The sequence below is a fragment of the Leptodactylus fuscus genome, unplaced genomic scaffold, assembly GCF_031893055.1.
Source record: "Leptodactylus fuscus isolate aLepFus1 unplaced genomic scaffold, aLepFus1.hap2 HAP2_SCAFFOLD_1063, whole genome shotgun sequence".
NCBI classification, from domain to species: Eukaryota; Metazoa; Chordata; class Amphibia; order Anura; family Leptodactylidae; genus Leptodactylus; species Leptodactylus fuscus.
In genome coordinates, this window is record NW_027439884.1 from 2,053 (window position 1) to 15,649 (window position 13,597).

A 13,597-nucleotide genomic window follows, 5' to 3' on the forward strand; every position below is an offset into this window, starting at 1 on the left:
ATCAGTACTATGGTAGGTGAGGGGGGATCAGTACTATGGTAGGTGAGGGGGTCAGTACTATGGTAGGTGATGGAATCAGTACTATGGTAGGTGAGGGGGTCAGTACTATGGTAGGTGATGGGATCAGTACTATGGTAGGTGAGGGGGATCAGTACTATGGTAGGTGATGGATCAGTACTATGGTAGGTGAGGGGGGATCAATACTATGGTAGGTGAGGGGGATCAGTACTATGGTAGGTGAGGGGGATCAGTACTATGGTAGGTGAGGGGATCAGTACTATGGTAGGTGAGGGGGGATCAGTACTATGGTAGGTGAGGGGATCAGTACTATGGTAGGTGAGGGGGGATCAGTACTATGGTAGGTGGTGGGATCAGTACTATGGTAGGTGAGGGGGGATCAGTACTATGGTAGGTGAGGGGGGATCAGTACTATGGTAGGTGAGGGGGGATCAGTACTATGGTAGGTGAGGGGATCAGTACTATGGTAGGTGAGGGGGGATCAGTACTATGGTAGGTGAGGGGGGGGATCAGTACTATGGTAGGTGATGGGATCAGTACTATGGTAGGTGAGGGGGATCAGTACTATGGTAGGTGGGGGGGATCAGTACTATGGTAGGTGAGGGGGGGGATCAGTACTATGGTAGGTGAGGGGGGATCAGTACTATGGTAGGTGAGGGGGTCAGTACTATGTTAGGTGATGGGATCAGTACTATGGTAGGTGAGGGGATCAGTACTATGGTAGGTGAGGGGATCAGTACTATGGTAGGTGAGGGAGGGATCAGTACTATGGTAGGTGAGGGGGGGATCAGTACTATGGTAGGTGAGGGGGGATCAGTACTATGGTAGGTGAGGGGGGATCAGTACTATGGTAGGTGAGGGGATCAGTACTATGGTAGGTGAGGGGATCAGTACTATGGTAGGTGAGGGGATCAGTACTATGGTAGGTGAGGGAGGGATCAGTACTATGGTAGGTGAGGGGATCAGTACTATGGTAGGTGAGGGGGGATCAGTACTATGGTAGGTGATGGGATCAGTACTATGGTAGGTGAGGGGGATCAGTACTATGGTAGGTGGGGGGGAATCAGTACTATGGTAGGTGATGGGATCAGTACTATGGTAGGTGAGGGGGGGATCAGTACTATGGTAGGTGATGGGATCAGTACTATGGTAGGTGAGGGGGATTAGTACTATGGTAGGTGGGGGGGAATCAGTACTATGGTAGGTGAGGGGATCAGTACTATGGTAGGTGAGGGGGTCAGTAATATGGTAGGTGATGGGATCAGTACTATGGTAGGTGAGGGGGGATCAGTACTATGGTAGGTGAGGGGAGATCAGTACTATGGTAGGTGAGGGGATCAGTACTATGGTAGGTGAGGGGGGGGATCAGTACTATGGTAGGTGATGGGATCAGTACTATGGTAGGTGAGGGGGGGATCAGTACTATGGTAGGTGAGGGGGGGGATCAGTACTATGGTAGGTGATGGGATCAGTACTATGGTAGGTGAGGGGGGATCAGTACTATGGTAGGTGAGGGGGGATCAGTACTATGGTAGGTGAGGGGATCAGTACTATGGTAGGTGAGGGGGGGATCAGTACTATGGTAGGTGAGGGGGGGGATCAGTACTATGGTAGGTGATGGGATCAGTACTATGGTAGGTGAGGGGGGATCAGTACTATGGTAGGTGAGGGGGTCAGTACTATGTTAGGTGATGGGATCAGTACTATGGTAGGTGAGGGGATCAGTACTATGGTAGGTGAGGGGATCAGTACTATGGTAGGTGAGGGAGGGATCAGTACTATGGTAGGTGAGGGGGGGATCAGTACTATGGTAGGTGAGGGGGGATCAGTACTATGGTAGTTGAGGGGGGATCAGTACTATGGTAGGTGAGGGAGGGATCAGTACTATGGTAGGTGAGGGGGGGATCAGTACTATGGTAGGTGAGGGGGGATCAGTACTATGGTAGGTGAGGGGATCAGTACTATGGTAGGTGATGGAATCAGTACTATGGTAGGTGAGGGGATCAGTACTATGGTAGGTGAGGGGATCAGTACTATGGTAGGTGAGGGAGGGATCAGTACTATGGTAGGTGAGGGGATCAGTACTATGGTAGGTGAGGGGGGGATCAGTACTATGGTAGGTGATGGGATCAGTACTATGGTAGGTGAGGGGGATCAGTACTATGGTAGGTGGGGGGGAATCAGTACTATGGTAGGTGATGGGATCAGTACTATGGTAGGTGAGGGGGATCAGTACTATGGTAGGTGAGGGGGGATCATTACTATGGTAGGTGAGGGGGGATCAGTACTATGGTAGGTGAGGGGGGATCAGTACTATGGTAGGTGAGGGGGGATCAGTACTATGGTAGGTGATGGAATCAGTACTATGGTAGGTGATGGGATCAGTACTATGGTAGGTGAGGGGGGATCAGTACTATGGTAGGTGAGGGAGATCAGTACTATGGTAGGTGAGGGGGATCAGTACTATGGTAGGTGAGGGGGGATCAGTACTATGGTAGGTGAGGGGGGATCAGTACTATGGTAGGTGAGGGGGGATCAGTACTATGGTAGGTGAGGGGGGGATCAGTACTATGGTAGGTGAGGGGGGATCAGTACTATGGTAGGTGGGGGGATCAGTACTATGGTAGGTGGGGGGATCAGTACTATGGTAGGTGAGGGGGATCAGTACTATGGTAGGTGAGGGGATCAGTACTATGGTAGGTGAGGGGATCAGTACTATGGTAGGTGAGGGGGTCAGTACTATGGTAGGTGAGGGGGTCAGTACTATGGTAGGTGATGGAATCAGTACTATGGTAGGTGAGGGGATCAGTACTATGGTAGGTGAGGGGATCAGTACTATGGTAGGTGAGGGGGTCAGTACTATTGTAGTTGAGGGGGTCAGTACTATGGTAGGTGATGGAATCAGTACTATGGTAGGTGAGGGGGTCAGTACTATGGTAGGTGATGGGATCAGTACTATGGTAGTTGAGGGGGATTAGTACTATGGTAGGTGATGGGATCAGTACTATGGTAGGTGAGGGGGGATCAGTACTATGGTAAGTGAGGGGGATCAGTACTATGGTAGGTGAGGGGGGATCAGTACTATGGTAGGTGAGGGGATCAGTACTATGGTAGGTGAGGGGGATCAGTACTATTGTAGGTGAGGGGGGATCAGTACTATGGTAGGTGAGGGGATCCGTACTATGGTAGGTGGTGGGATCAGTACTATGGTAGGTGAGGGGGGAATCAGTACTATGGTAGGTGAGGGGGGATCAGTACTATGGTAGGTGAGGGGATCAGTACTATGGTAGGTGAGGGGGGGGATCAGTACTATGGTAGGTGAGGGGGGATCAGTACTATGGTAGGTGGGGGGATCAGTACTATGGTAGGTGGGGGGATCAGTACTATGGTAGGTGAGGGGGATCAGTACTATGGTAGGTGAGGGGATCAGTACTATGGTAGGTGAGGGGATCAGTACTATGGTAGGTGAGGGGATCAGTACTATGGTAGGTGAGGGGGTCAGTACTATGGTAGGTGATGGAATCAGTACTATGGTAGGTGAGGGGATCAGTACTATGGTAGGTGAGGGGATCAGTACTATGGTAGGTGAGGGGGTCAGTACTATTGTAGTTGAGGGGGTCAGTACTATGGTAGGTGATGGAATCAGTACTATGGTAGGTGAGGGGGTCAGTACTATGGTAGGTGATGGGATCAGTACTATGGTAGTTGAGGGGGATTAGTACTATGGTAGGTGATGGGATCAGTACTATGGTAGGTGAGGGGGGATCAGTACTATGGTAAGTGAGGGGGATCAGTACTATGGTAGGTGAGGGGGGATCAGTACTATGGTAGGTGAGGGGATCAGTACTATGGTAGGTGAGGGGGATCAGTACTATTGTAGGTGAGGGGGGATCAGTACTATGGTAGGTGAGGGGATCCGTACTATGGTAGGTGGTGGGATCAGTACTATGGTAGGTGAGGGGGGAATCAGTACTATGGTAGGTGAGGGGGGATCAGTACTATGGTAGGTGAGGGGATCAGTACTATGGTAGGTGAGGGGATCAGTACTATGGTAGGTGAGGGGGGGATCAGTACTATGGCAGGTGAGGGGATCAGTACTATGGTAGGTGAGGGGGGGGATCAGTACTATGGTAGGTGATGGGATCAGTACTATGGTAGGTGAGGGGGATCAGTACTATGGTAGGTAAGGGGGAATCAGTACTATGGTAGGTGAGGGGGGATCAGTACTATGGTAGGTGAGGGGGTCAGTACTATGTTAGGTGATGGGATCAGTACTATGGTAGGTGAGGGGATCAGTACTATGGTAGGTGAGGGGATCAGTACTATGGTAGGTGAGGGGATCAGTACTATGGTAGGTGAGGGAGGGATCAGTACTATGGTAGGTGAGGGGGGATCAGTACTATGGTAGGTGATGGGATCAGTACTATGGTAGGTGAGGGGGATCAGTACTATGGTAGGTGGGGGGGAATCAGTACTATGGTAGGTGATGGGATCAGTACTATGGTAGGTGAGGGGGATCAGTACTATAGTAGGTGGGGGGGAATCAGTACTATGGTAGGTGAGGGGGGATCAGTACTATGGTAGGTGAGGGGATCTGTACTATGGTAGGTGGTGGGATCAGTACTATGGTAGGTGAGGGGGATCAGTACTATGGTAGGTGAGGGGGGATCAGTACTATGGTAGGTGAGGGGGGATCAGTACTAAGGTAGGTGAGGGGGGGATCAGTACTATGGTAGGTGAGGGGAGATCAGTACTATGGTAGGTGAGGGGAGATCAATACTATGGTAGTTGAGGGGATCAGTACTATGGTAGGTGAGGGGATCAGTACTATGGTAGGTGGTGGGATCAGTACTATGGTAGGTGAGGGGATCAGTACTATGGTAGGTGAGGGGGGGATCAGTACTATGGTAGGTGAGGGGGGATCAGTACTATGGTAGGTGAGGGGGGATCAGTACTATGGTAGGTGAGGGGGGATCAGTACTATGATAGGTGAGGGGGTCAGTACTATGGTAGGTGGTGCGATCAGTACTATGGTAGGTGATGGGATCAGTACTATGGTAGGTGAGGGGGGATCAGTACTATGGTAGGTGAGGGGGTCAGTACTATGGAAGGTGAGGGGGGATCAGTACTATGGTAGGTGAGGGATCAGTACTATGGTAGGTGAGGGGATCAGTACTATGGTAGGTGAGGGGGGATCAGTACTATGGTAGGTGATGGGATCAGTACTATGGTAGGTGAGGGGGGATCAGTACTATGGTAGGTGAGGGGGGATCAGTACTATGGTAGGTGAGGGGGGATCAGTACTATGGTAGGTGAGGGGATCAGTACTATGGTAGGTGAGGGGATCAGTACTATGGTAGGTGAGGGGATCAGTACTATGGTAGGTGAGGGGGGGATCAGTACTATGGTATGTGAGGGGGTCAGTACTATGGTAGGTGAGGGGATCAGTACTATGGTAGGTGGTGGGATCAGTACTATGGTAGGTGGTGGGATCAGTACTATGGTAGGTGAGGGGGGATCAGTACTATGGTAGGTGAGGGGGGGATCAGTACTATGGTAGGTGAGGGGGGATCAGTACTATGGTAGGTGAGGGGATCAGTACTATGGTTGGTGGTGGGATCAGTACTATGGTAGGTGAGGGGGGGATCAGTACTATGGTAGGTGAGGGGGGGGATCAGTACTATGGTAGGTGAGGGGGGGATCAGTACTATGGTAGGTGATGGGATCAGTACTATGGTAGGTGAGGGGGGATCAGTACTATGGTAGGTGAGGGGATCAGTACTATGGTAGGTGAGGGGGGATCAGTACTATGGTAGGTGAGGGGGGATCAGTACTATGGTAGGGGAGGGGGATCAGTACTATGGTAGGTGAGGGGATCAGTACTATGGTAGGTGAGGGGATCAGTACTATGGTAGGTGAGGCAATCAGTACTATGGTAGGTGAGGCAATCAGTACTATGGTAGGTGAGGGGGATCAGTACTATGGTAGGTGAGGGGGTATCAGTACTATGGTAGGTGATGGAATCAGTACTATGGTAGGTGAGGGGGGATCAGTACTATGGTAGGTGATGGGATCAGTACTATGGTAGGTGATGGGATCAGTACTATGGTAGGTGAGGGGGATCAGTACTATGGTAGGTGAGGGGATCAGTACTATGGTAGGTGAGGGGGGATCAGTACTATGGTAGGTGAGGGGGGGAATCAGTACTATGGTAGGTGAGGGGGATCAGTACTATGGTAGGTGAGGGGAGATCAGTACTATGGTAGGTGAGGGGATCAGTACTATGGTAGGTGAGGGGATCAGTACTATGGTAGGTGAGGGGGGGGATCAGTACTATGGTAGGTGAGGGGATCAGTACTATGGTAGGTGAGGGGGGGATCAGTACTATGGTAGGTGAGGGGGGGATCAGTACTATGGTAGGTGATGGGATCAGTACTATGGTAGGTGGGGGGGAATCAGTACTATGGTAGGTGAGGGGATCAGTACTATGGTAGGTGGTGGGATCAGTACTATGGTAGGTGAGGGGAGATCAGTACTATGGTAGGTGAGGGGGGATCAGTACTATGGTAGGTGAGGGGATCAGTACTATGGTAGGTGAGGGGAGATCAGTACTATGGTAGGTGAGGGGAGATCAATACTATGGTAGGTGAGGGGATCAGTACTATGGTAGGTGGGGAGATCAGTACTATGGTAGGTGAGGGGATCAGTATTATGGTAGGTGGTGGGATCAGTACTATGGTAGGTGAGGGGGGGATCAGTACTATGGTAGGTGAGGGGATCAGTACTATGGTAGGTGAGGGGGATCAGTACTATGGTAGGTGAGGGGGGATCAGTACTATGGTAGGTGAGGGGATCAGTACTATGGTAGGTGAGGGGGGGGATCACTACTATGGTAGGTGAGGGGGGGGATCAGTACTATGGTAGGTGAGGGGGGATCAGTACTATGGTAGGTGAGGGGATCAGTACTATGGTAGGTGAGGGGGGATCAGTACTATGGTAGGTGAGGGGGGAGCAGTACTATGGTTGGTGTGGGATCAGTACTATGGTAGGTGATGGGATCAGTACTATGGTAGGTGAGGGGAGATCAGTACTATGGTAGGTGAGGGGGGGATCAGTACTATGGTAGGTGATGGGATCAGTACTATGGTAGGTGAGGGGAGATCAGTACTATGGTAGGTGAGGGGGGGATCAGTACTATGGTAGGTGAGGGGGGGAATCAGTACTATGGTAGGTGATGGAATCAGTACTATGGTAGGTGATGGGATCAGTACTATGGTAGGTGAGGGGGGATCAGTACTATGGTAGGTGAGGGGGGATCAGTACTATGGTAGGTGAGGGGGGGATCAGTACTATGGTAGGTGAGGGGGGATCAGTACTATGGTAGGTGAGGGGATCAGTACTATGGTAGGTGGGGAGATCAGTACTATGGTAGGTGAGGGGATCAGTACTATGGTAGGTGAGGGGGGGATCAGTACTATGGTAGGTGAGGGGGATCAATACTATGGTAGGTGAGGGGGGATCAGTACTATGGTAGGTGAGGGGATCAGTACTATGGTAGGTGAGGGGGGGATCAGTACTATGGTAGGTGAGGGGGGGGATCAGTACTATGGTAGGTGAGGGGGGGATCAGTACTATGGTAGGTGAGGGGATCAATACTATGGTAGGTGAGGGGGGGATCAGTACTATGGTAGGTGAGGGGGGATCAGTACTATGGTAGGTGAGGGGGGATCAGTACTATGGTAGGTGAGGGGGTCAGTACTATGGTAGGTGAGGGGATCAGTACTATGGTAGGTGGTGGGATCAGTACTATGGTAGGTGATGGGATCAGTACTATGGTAGGTGAGGGGGGATCAGTACTATGGTAGGTGAGGGGGGGATCAGTACTATGGTAGGTGATGGAATCAGTACTATGGTAGGTGATGGGATCAGTACTATGGTAGGTGAGGGGGGATCAGTACTATGGTAGGTGAGGGGGATCAGTACTATGGTAGGTGAGGGGGGATCAGTACTATGGTAGGTGAGGGGGGATCAGTACTATGGTAGGTGAGGGGATCAGTACTATGGTAGGTGAGGGGATCAGTACTATGGTAGGTGAGGGGATCAGTACTATGGTAGGTGAGGGGGGATCAGTACTATGGTAGGTGAGGGGGGGATCAGTACTATGGTAGGTGAGGGGAATCAGTACTATGGTAGGTGATGGGATCAGTACTATGGTAGGTGAGGGGGGATCAGTACTATGGTAGGTGAGGGGGGGGATCAGTACTATGGTAGGTGAGGGGGGGATCAGTACTATGGTAGGTGATGGAATCAGTACTATGGTAGGTGATGGGATCAGTACTATGGTAGGTGAAGGGGGATCAGTACTATGGTAGGTGAGGGGGAATCAGTACTATGGTAGGTGGAGGGAATCAGTACTATGGTAGGTGGGGGGGAATCAGTACTATGGTAGGTGAGGGGATCAGTACTATGGTAGATGATGGGATCAGTACTATGGTAGGTGAGGGGGGATCAGTACTATGGTAGGTGAGGGGGGATCAGTACTATGGTAGGTGGGGGGGGATCAGTACTATGGTAGGTGAGGGGGGATCAGTACTATGGTAGGTGAGGGGGGGATCAGTACTATGGTAGGTGAGGGGATCAGTACTATGGTAGGTGATGGGATCAGTACTATGGTAGGTGGTGGGATCAGTACTATGGTAGGTGGTGGGATCAGTACTATGGTAGGTGAGGGGGATCAGTACTATGGTAGGTGAGGGGATCAGTACTATGGTAGGTGAGGGGGGATCAGTACTATGGTAGGTGAGGGGGGGAATCAGTACTATGGTAGGTGAGGGGGATCAGTACTATGGTAGGTGTGGAGGGATCAGTACTATGGTAGGTGAGGGGGGATCAGTACTATGGTAGGTGAGGGGGGGATCAGTACTATGGTAGGTGAGGGGGGGATCAGTACTATGGTAGGTGAGGGGGGGGGGATCAGTACTATGGTAGATGAGGGGGGGATCAGTACTATGGTAGGGGGGGGGATCAGTACTATGGTAGGTGAGGGGGGGGATCAGTACTATGGTAGGTGAGGGATCAGTACTATGGTAGGTGAGGGGGGATCAGTACTATGGTAGGTGAGGGGGGGTCAGTACTATGGTAGGTGATAGGATCAGTACTATGGTAGGTTATGGGATCAGTACTATGGTAGGTGAGGGGGGATCAGTACTATGGTAGGTGAGGGGGGATCAGTACTATGGTAGGTGAGGGGGGATCAGTACTATGGTAGGTGATGGGATCAGTACTATGGCAGGTGAGGGGATCAGTACTATGGTAGGTGAGGGGGGATCAGTACTATGGTAGGTAAGGGGGGGATCAGTACTATGGTAGGTGAGGGGGGATCAGTACTATGGTAGGTGATGGGATCAGTACTATGGTAGGTGAGGGGGGATCAGTACTATGGTAGGTGAGGGGATCAGTACTATGGTAGGTGAGGGGATCAGTACTATGGTAGGTGAGGGGGGATCAGTACTATGGTAGGTGAGGGGGGATCAGTACTATGGTAGGTGAGGGGGGGATCAGTACTATGGTAGGTGAGGGGGGATCAGTACTATGGTAGGTGAGGGGGGGATCAGTACTATGGTAGGTGAGGGGGGATCAGTACTATGGTAGGTGAGGGGGGATCAGTACTATGGTAGGTGAGGGGGGGGATCAGTACTATGGTAGGTGAGGGGGGGATCAGTACTATGGTAGGTGAGGGGGGATCAGTACTATGGTAGGTGAGGGGGGATCAGTACTATGGTAGGTGAGGGGGGATCAGTACTATGGTAGGTGAGGGGATCAGTACTATGGTAGGTGAGGGGATCAGTACTATGGTAGGTGAGGGGATCAGTACTATGGTAGGTGAGGGGGGGATCAGTACTATGGTAGGTGAGGGGGGATCAGTACTATGGTAGGTGAGGGGGAGGGGATCAGTACTATGGTAGGTGAGGGGATCAGTACTATGGTAGGTGATGGGATCAGTACTATGGTAGGTGATGGGATCAGTACTATGGTAGGTGAGGGGGGATCAGTACTATGGTAGGTGAGGGGGGATCAGTACTATGGTAGGTGAGGGGGGATCAGAACTATGGTAGGTGAGGGGGGATCAGTACTATGGTAGGTGGTGGGATCAGTACTATGGTAGGTGAGGGGGGATCAGTACTATGGTAGGTGAGGGGGGATCAGTACTATGGTAGGTGAGGGGGGATCAGTACTATGGTAGGTGAGGGGGGATCAGTACTATGGTAGGTGAGGGGGGATCAGTACTATGGTAGGTGATGGGATCAGTACTATGGTAGGTGATGGGATCAGTACTATGGTAGGTGAGGGGATCAGTACTATGGTAGGTGATGGGATCAGTACTATGGTAGGTGATGGGATCAGTACTATGGTAGGTGAGGGGGGGGATCAGTACTATGGTAGGCGATGGGATCAGTACTATGGTAGGTGAGGGGGGATCAGTACATGGGGAGATGCCCCCCTGCATTGGAGATGCTTCCCCCATAAGCCATATCTACTTATACAGGGAACCTTCAGAACTAGCACTAATGTAAGTCGTTAACTAATTAAGTTACAACCTGTGACACACGAGGAGACCGGGCCGTGCGGAGCCAAGTATTCTCTGCTCTGAACCTGAAGTTCCACAAGAAACACCCCCCCCCTCCAGAGCTCTGAACCTGGAGCTCCACAAGAAACACCCCCCCCCCCCCTCCAGAGCTCTGAACCTGGAGCTCCACAAGAAACACCCCCCCCTCCAGAGCTCTGAACCTGAAGCTCCACAAGAAACACCCCCCCCCCCCCCCTCCAGAGCTCTGAACCTGGAGCTCCACAAGAAACACCCCCCCTCCCCCTCCAGAGCTCTGAACCTGGAGCTCCACAAGAAACACCCCCCCCTCCCCCTCCAGAGCTCTGAACCTGGAGCTCCACAAGAAACACACCCCCCCCCCCTCCAGAGCTCTGAACCTGGAGCTCCACAAGAAACACCCCCCCCTCCCCCTCCAGAGCTCTGAACCTGGAGCTCCACAAGAAACACTCCCCCCCCCCCTCCAGAGCTCTGAACCTGGAGCTCCACAAGAAACACCCTCCTCTGGAGAGGTCTGTGGTAACGGGTTGGATGGCTGTCTCTGGTGAGCTCTCTGATAACCGGTAACATGGAAAACGAAGGACGAGTAAACCCTCAAACATGAGAATATCAAAACTTTTATTTAAAACATGATTAACAGTGCGAGCCGAGGCAGCTTAAAAACATGGAAGCGATAACTAGTAAGAATGAAACTTCATGTACGACGCAGAACAGGGACCAGTGGGAAAGGTGAAGTCTACGAGAGCTGCTGACGTTGCCGCTTCTTCCGGCGAGATCTCCGAGAACGGTTAGCATGGCGGCCTTTGGTGTGTTTTTTTTTTTAATGTAGATTGTGAGCCCCACATATAGAGCTCACAATGTACATTGTTCCCTATCAGTATGTCTTTTTGGAATATCGGATGGAAATCCATGCAAACACGGGGAGAACATACAAACTCCTTGTAGATGGGTTTTTGCCCTTGGTGGGATTTGAACACCAGGACCCCAGTGCTGCAAGGCTGCAGTGCTAACCACTGAGCCACCGTGTGGCCCCGGCCTTTGGTGTGTTCTATGAGACGCGGAAGCCTGAAGGGCATCTGTAGAGGTATCGGATAACCAGTAACATGGCGGCCCATGGAGAGGCCTGTCATAACTTGTAACATGGTGGCCAGATGGGGAGGTATCGGGAAACCAGTAACATGGCGGCCCATGGAGAGGTCTGTGATAACCTGTAACAGGGTGGCCATATGGGGAGGTATCGGATAACCAGGAACACGGCGGCCGCTGAAGAGGTCTGAGATAACCGGTAACAGGGTGGCCATATGGGGAGGTATTGGATAACCAGTAACATGGTGGCCCATGGAGAGGTCTGTGATAACTGGTAACAGGGTGGCCATATTGGGAGGTATCGGAAAACCAGGAACATGGTGGCCTCTGGAGAGGTCTGTGATAACCTGTAACATGGTGGCCATATGGGGAGGTATCGGATAACCAGGAACATGGCGGCCGCTGAAGAGGTCTGAGATAACCGGTAACAGGGTGGCCATATGGGGAGGTATTGGATAACCAGTAACATGGTGGCCCATGGAGAGGTCTGTGATAACTGGTAACAGGGTGGCCATATTGGGAGGTATCGGAAAACCAGGAACATGGAAGCCTCTGGAGAGGTCTGAGATAACCGGTAACATGGCGGCGGCCTCTGCTGGTGGCGTCTGTGATATCCGGTAACATGGCGGCGGCCTCTGCTGGTGACGTCTGTGATATCCGGTAACATGGCGGCGGCCTCTGCTGGTGGCGTCTGCGATATCCGGTAACATGGCGGCGGCTTCTGCTGGTGGCCTCTGCGATATCCGGTAACATGGCGGCGGCCTCTGCGATATCCGGTAACATGGCGGCGGCCTCTGCTGGTGGTGTCTGTGATATCCGGTAACATGGCGGCGGCCTCTGCTGGTGGTGTCTGTGATATCCGGTAACATGGCGGCGGCCTCTGCTGGTGGTGTCTGTGATATCCGGTAACATGGCGGCGGCCTCTGCTGGTGGTGTCTGTGATATCCGGTAACATGGCGGCGGCCTCTGTGATATCCGGTAACATGGCGGCGGCCTCTGCTGGTGGTGTCTGCGATATCCGGTAACATGGCGGCGGCCTCCGCTGGTGGTGTCTGCGATATCCGGTAACATGGCGGCGGCCTCCGCTGGTGGTGTCTGCGATATCCGGTAACATGGCGGCGGCCTCCGCTGGTGGTGTCTGTGATATCCGGTAACATGGCGGCGGCCTCCGCTGGTGGTGTCTGTGATATCCGGTAACATGGCGGCGGCCTCCGCTGGTGGTGTCTGTGATATCCGGTAACATGGCGGCGGCCTCCGCTGGTGGTGTCTGTGATATCCGGTAACATGGCGGCGGCCTCCGCTGGTGGTGTCTGAGATATCCGGTAACATGGCGGCGGCCTCCGCTGGTGGTGTCTGTGATATCCGGTAACATGGCGGCGGCCTCCGCTGGTGGTGTCTGTGATATCCGGTAACATGGCGGCGGCCTCCGCTGGTGGTGTCTGTGATATCCGGTAACATGGCGGCGGCCTCCGCTGGTGGTGTCTGTGATATCCGGTAACATGGCGGCGGCCTCCGCTGGTGGTGTCTGTGATATCCGGTAACATGGCGGCGGCCTCCGCTGGTGGTGTCTGTGATATCCGGTAACATGGCGGCGGCCTCCGCTGGTGGTGTCTGTGATATCCGGTAACATGGCGGCGGCCTCTGCTGGTGGTGTCTGTGATATCCGGTAACATGGCGGCGGCCTCTGCTGGTGGTGTCTGTGATATCCGGTAACATGGCGGCGGCCTCTGCTGGTGGTGTCTGTGATATCCGGTAACATGGCGGCGGCTTCTGCGGCTGTTGGTGGAGTCTGTGGTAACCTGTAACATGGCGGCGGCCTTCTCTTCCCGGCGACACTTCCGGACTAATATCGCGTCGGCCATTTTGTAGGCGGAGTTATAGCCGTGAATG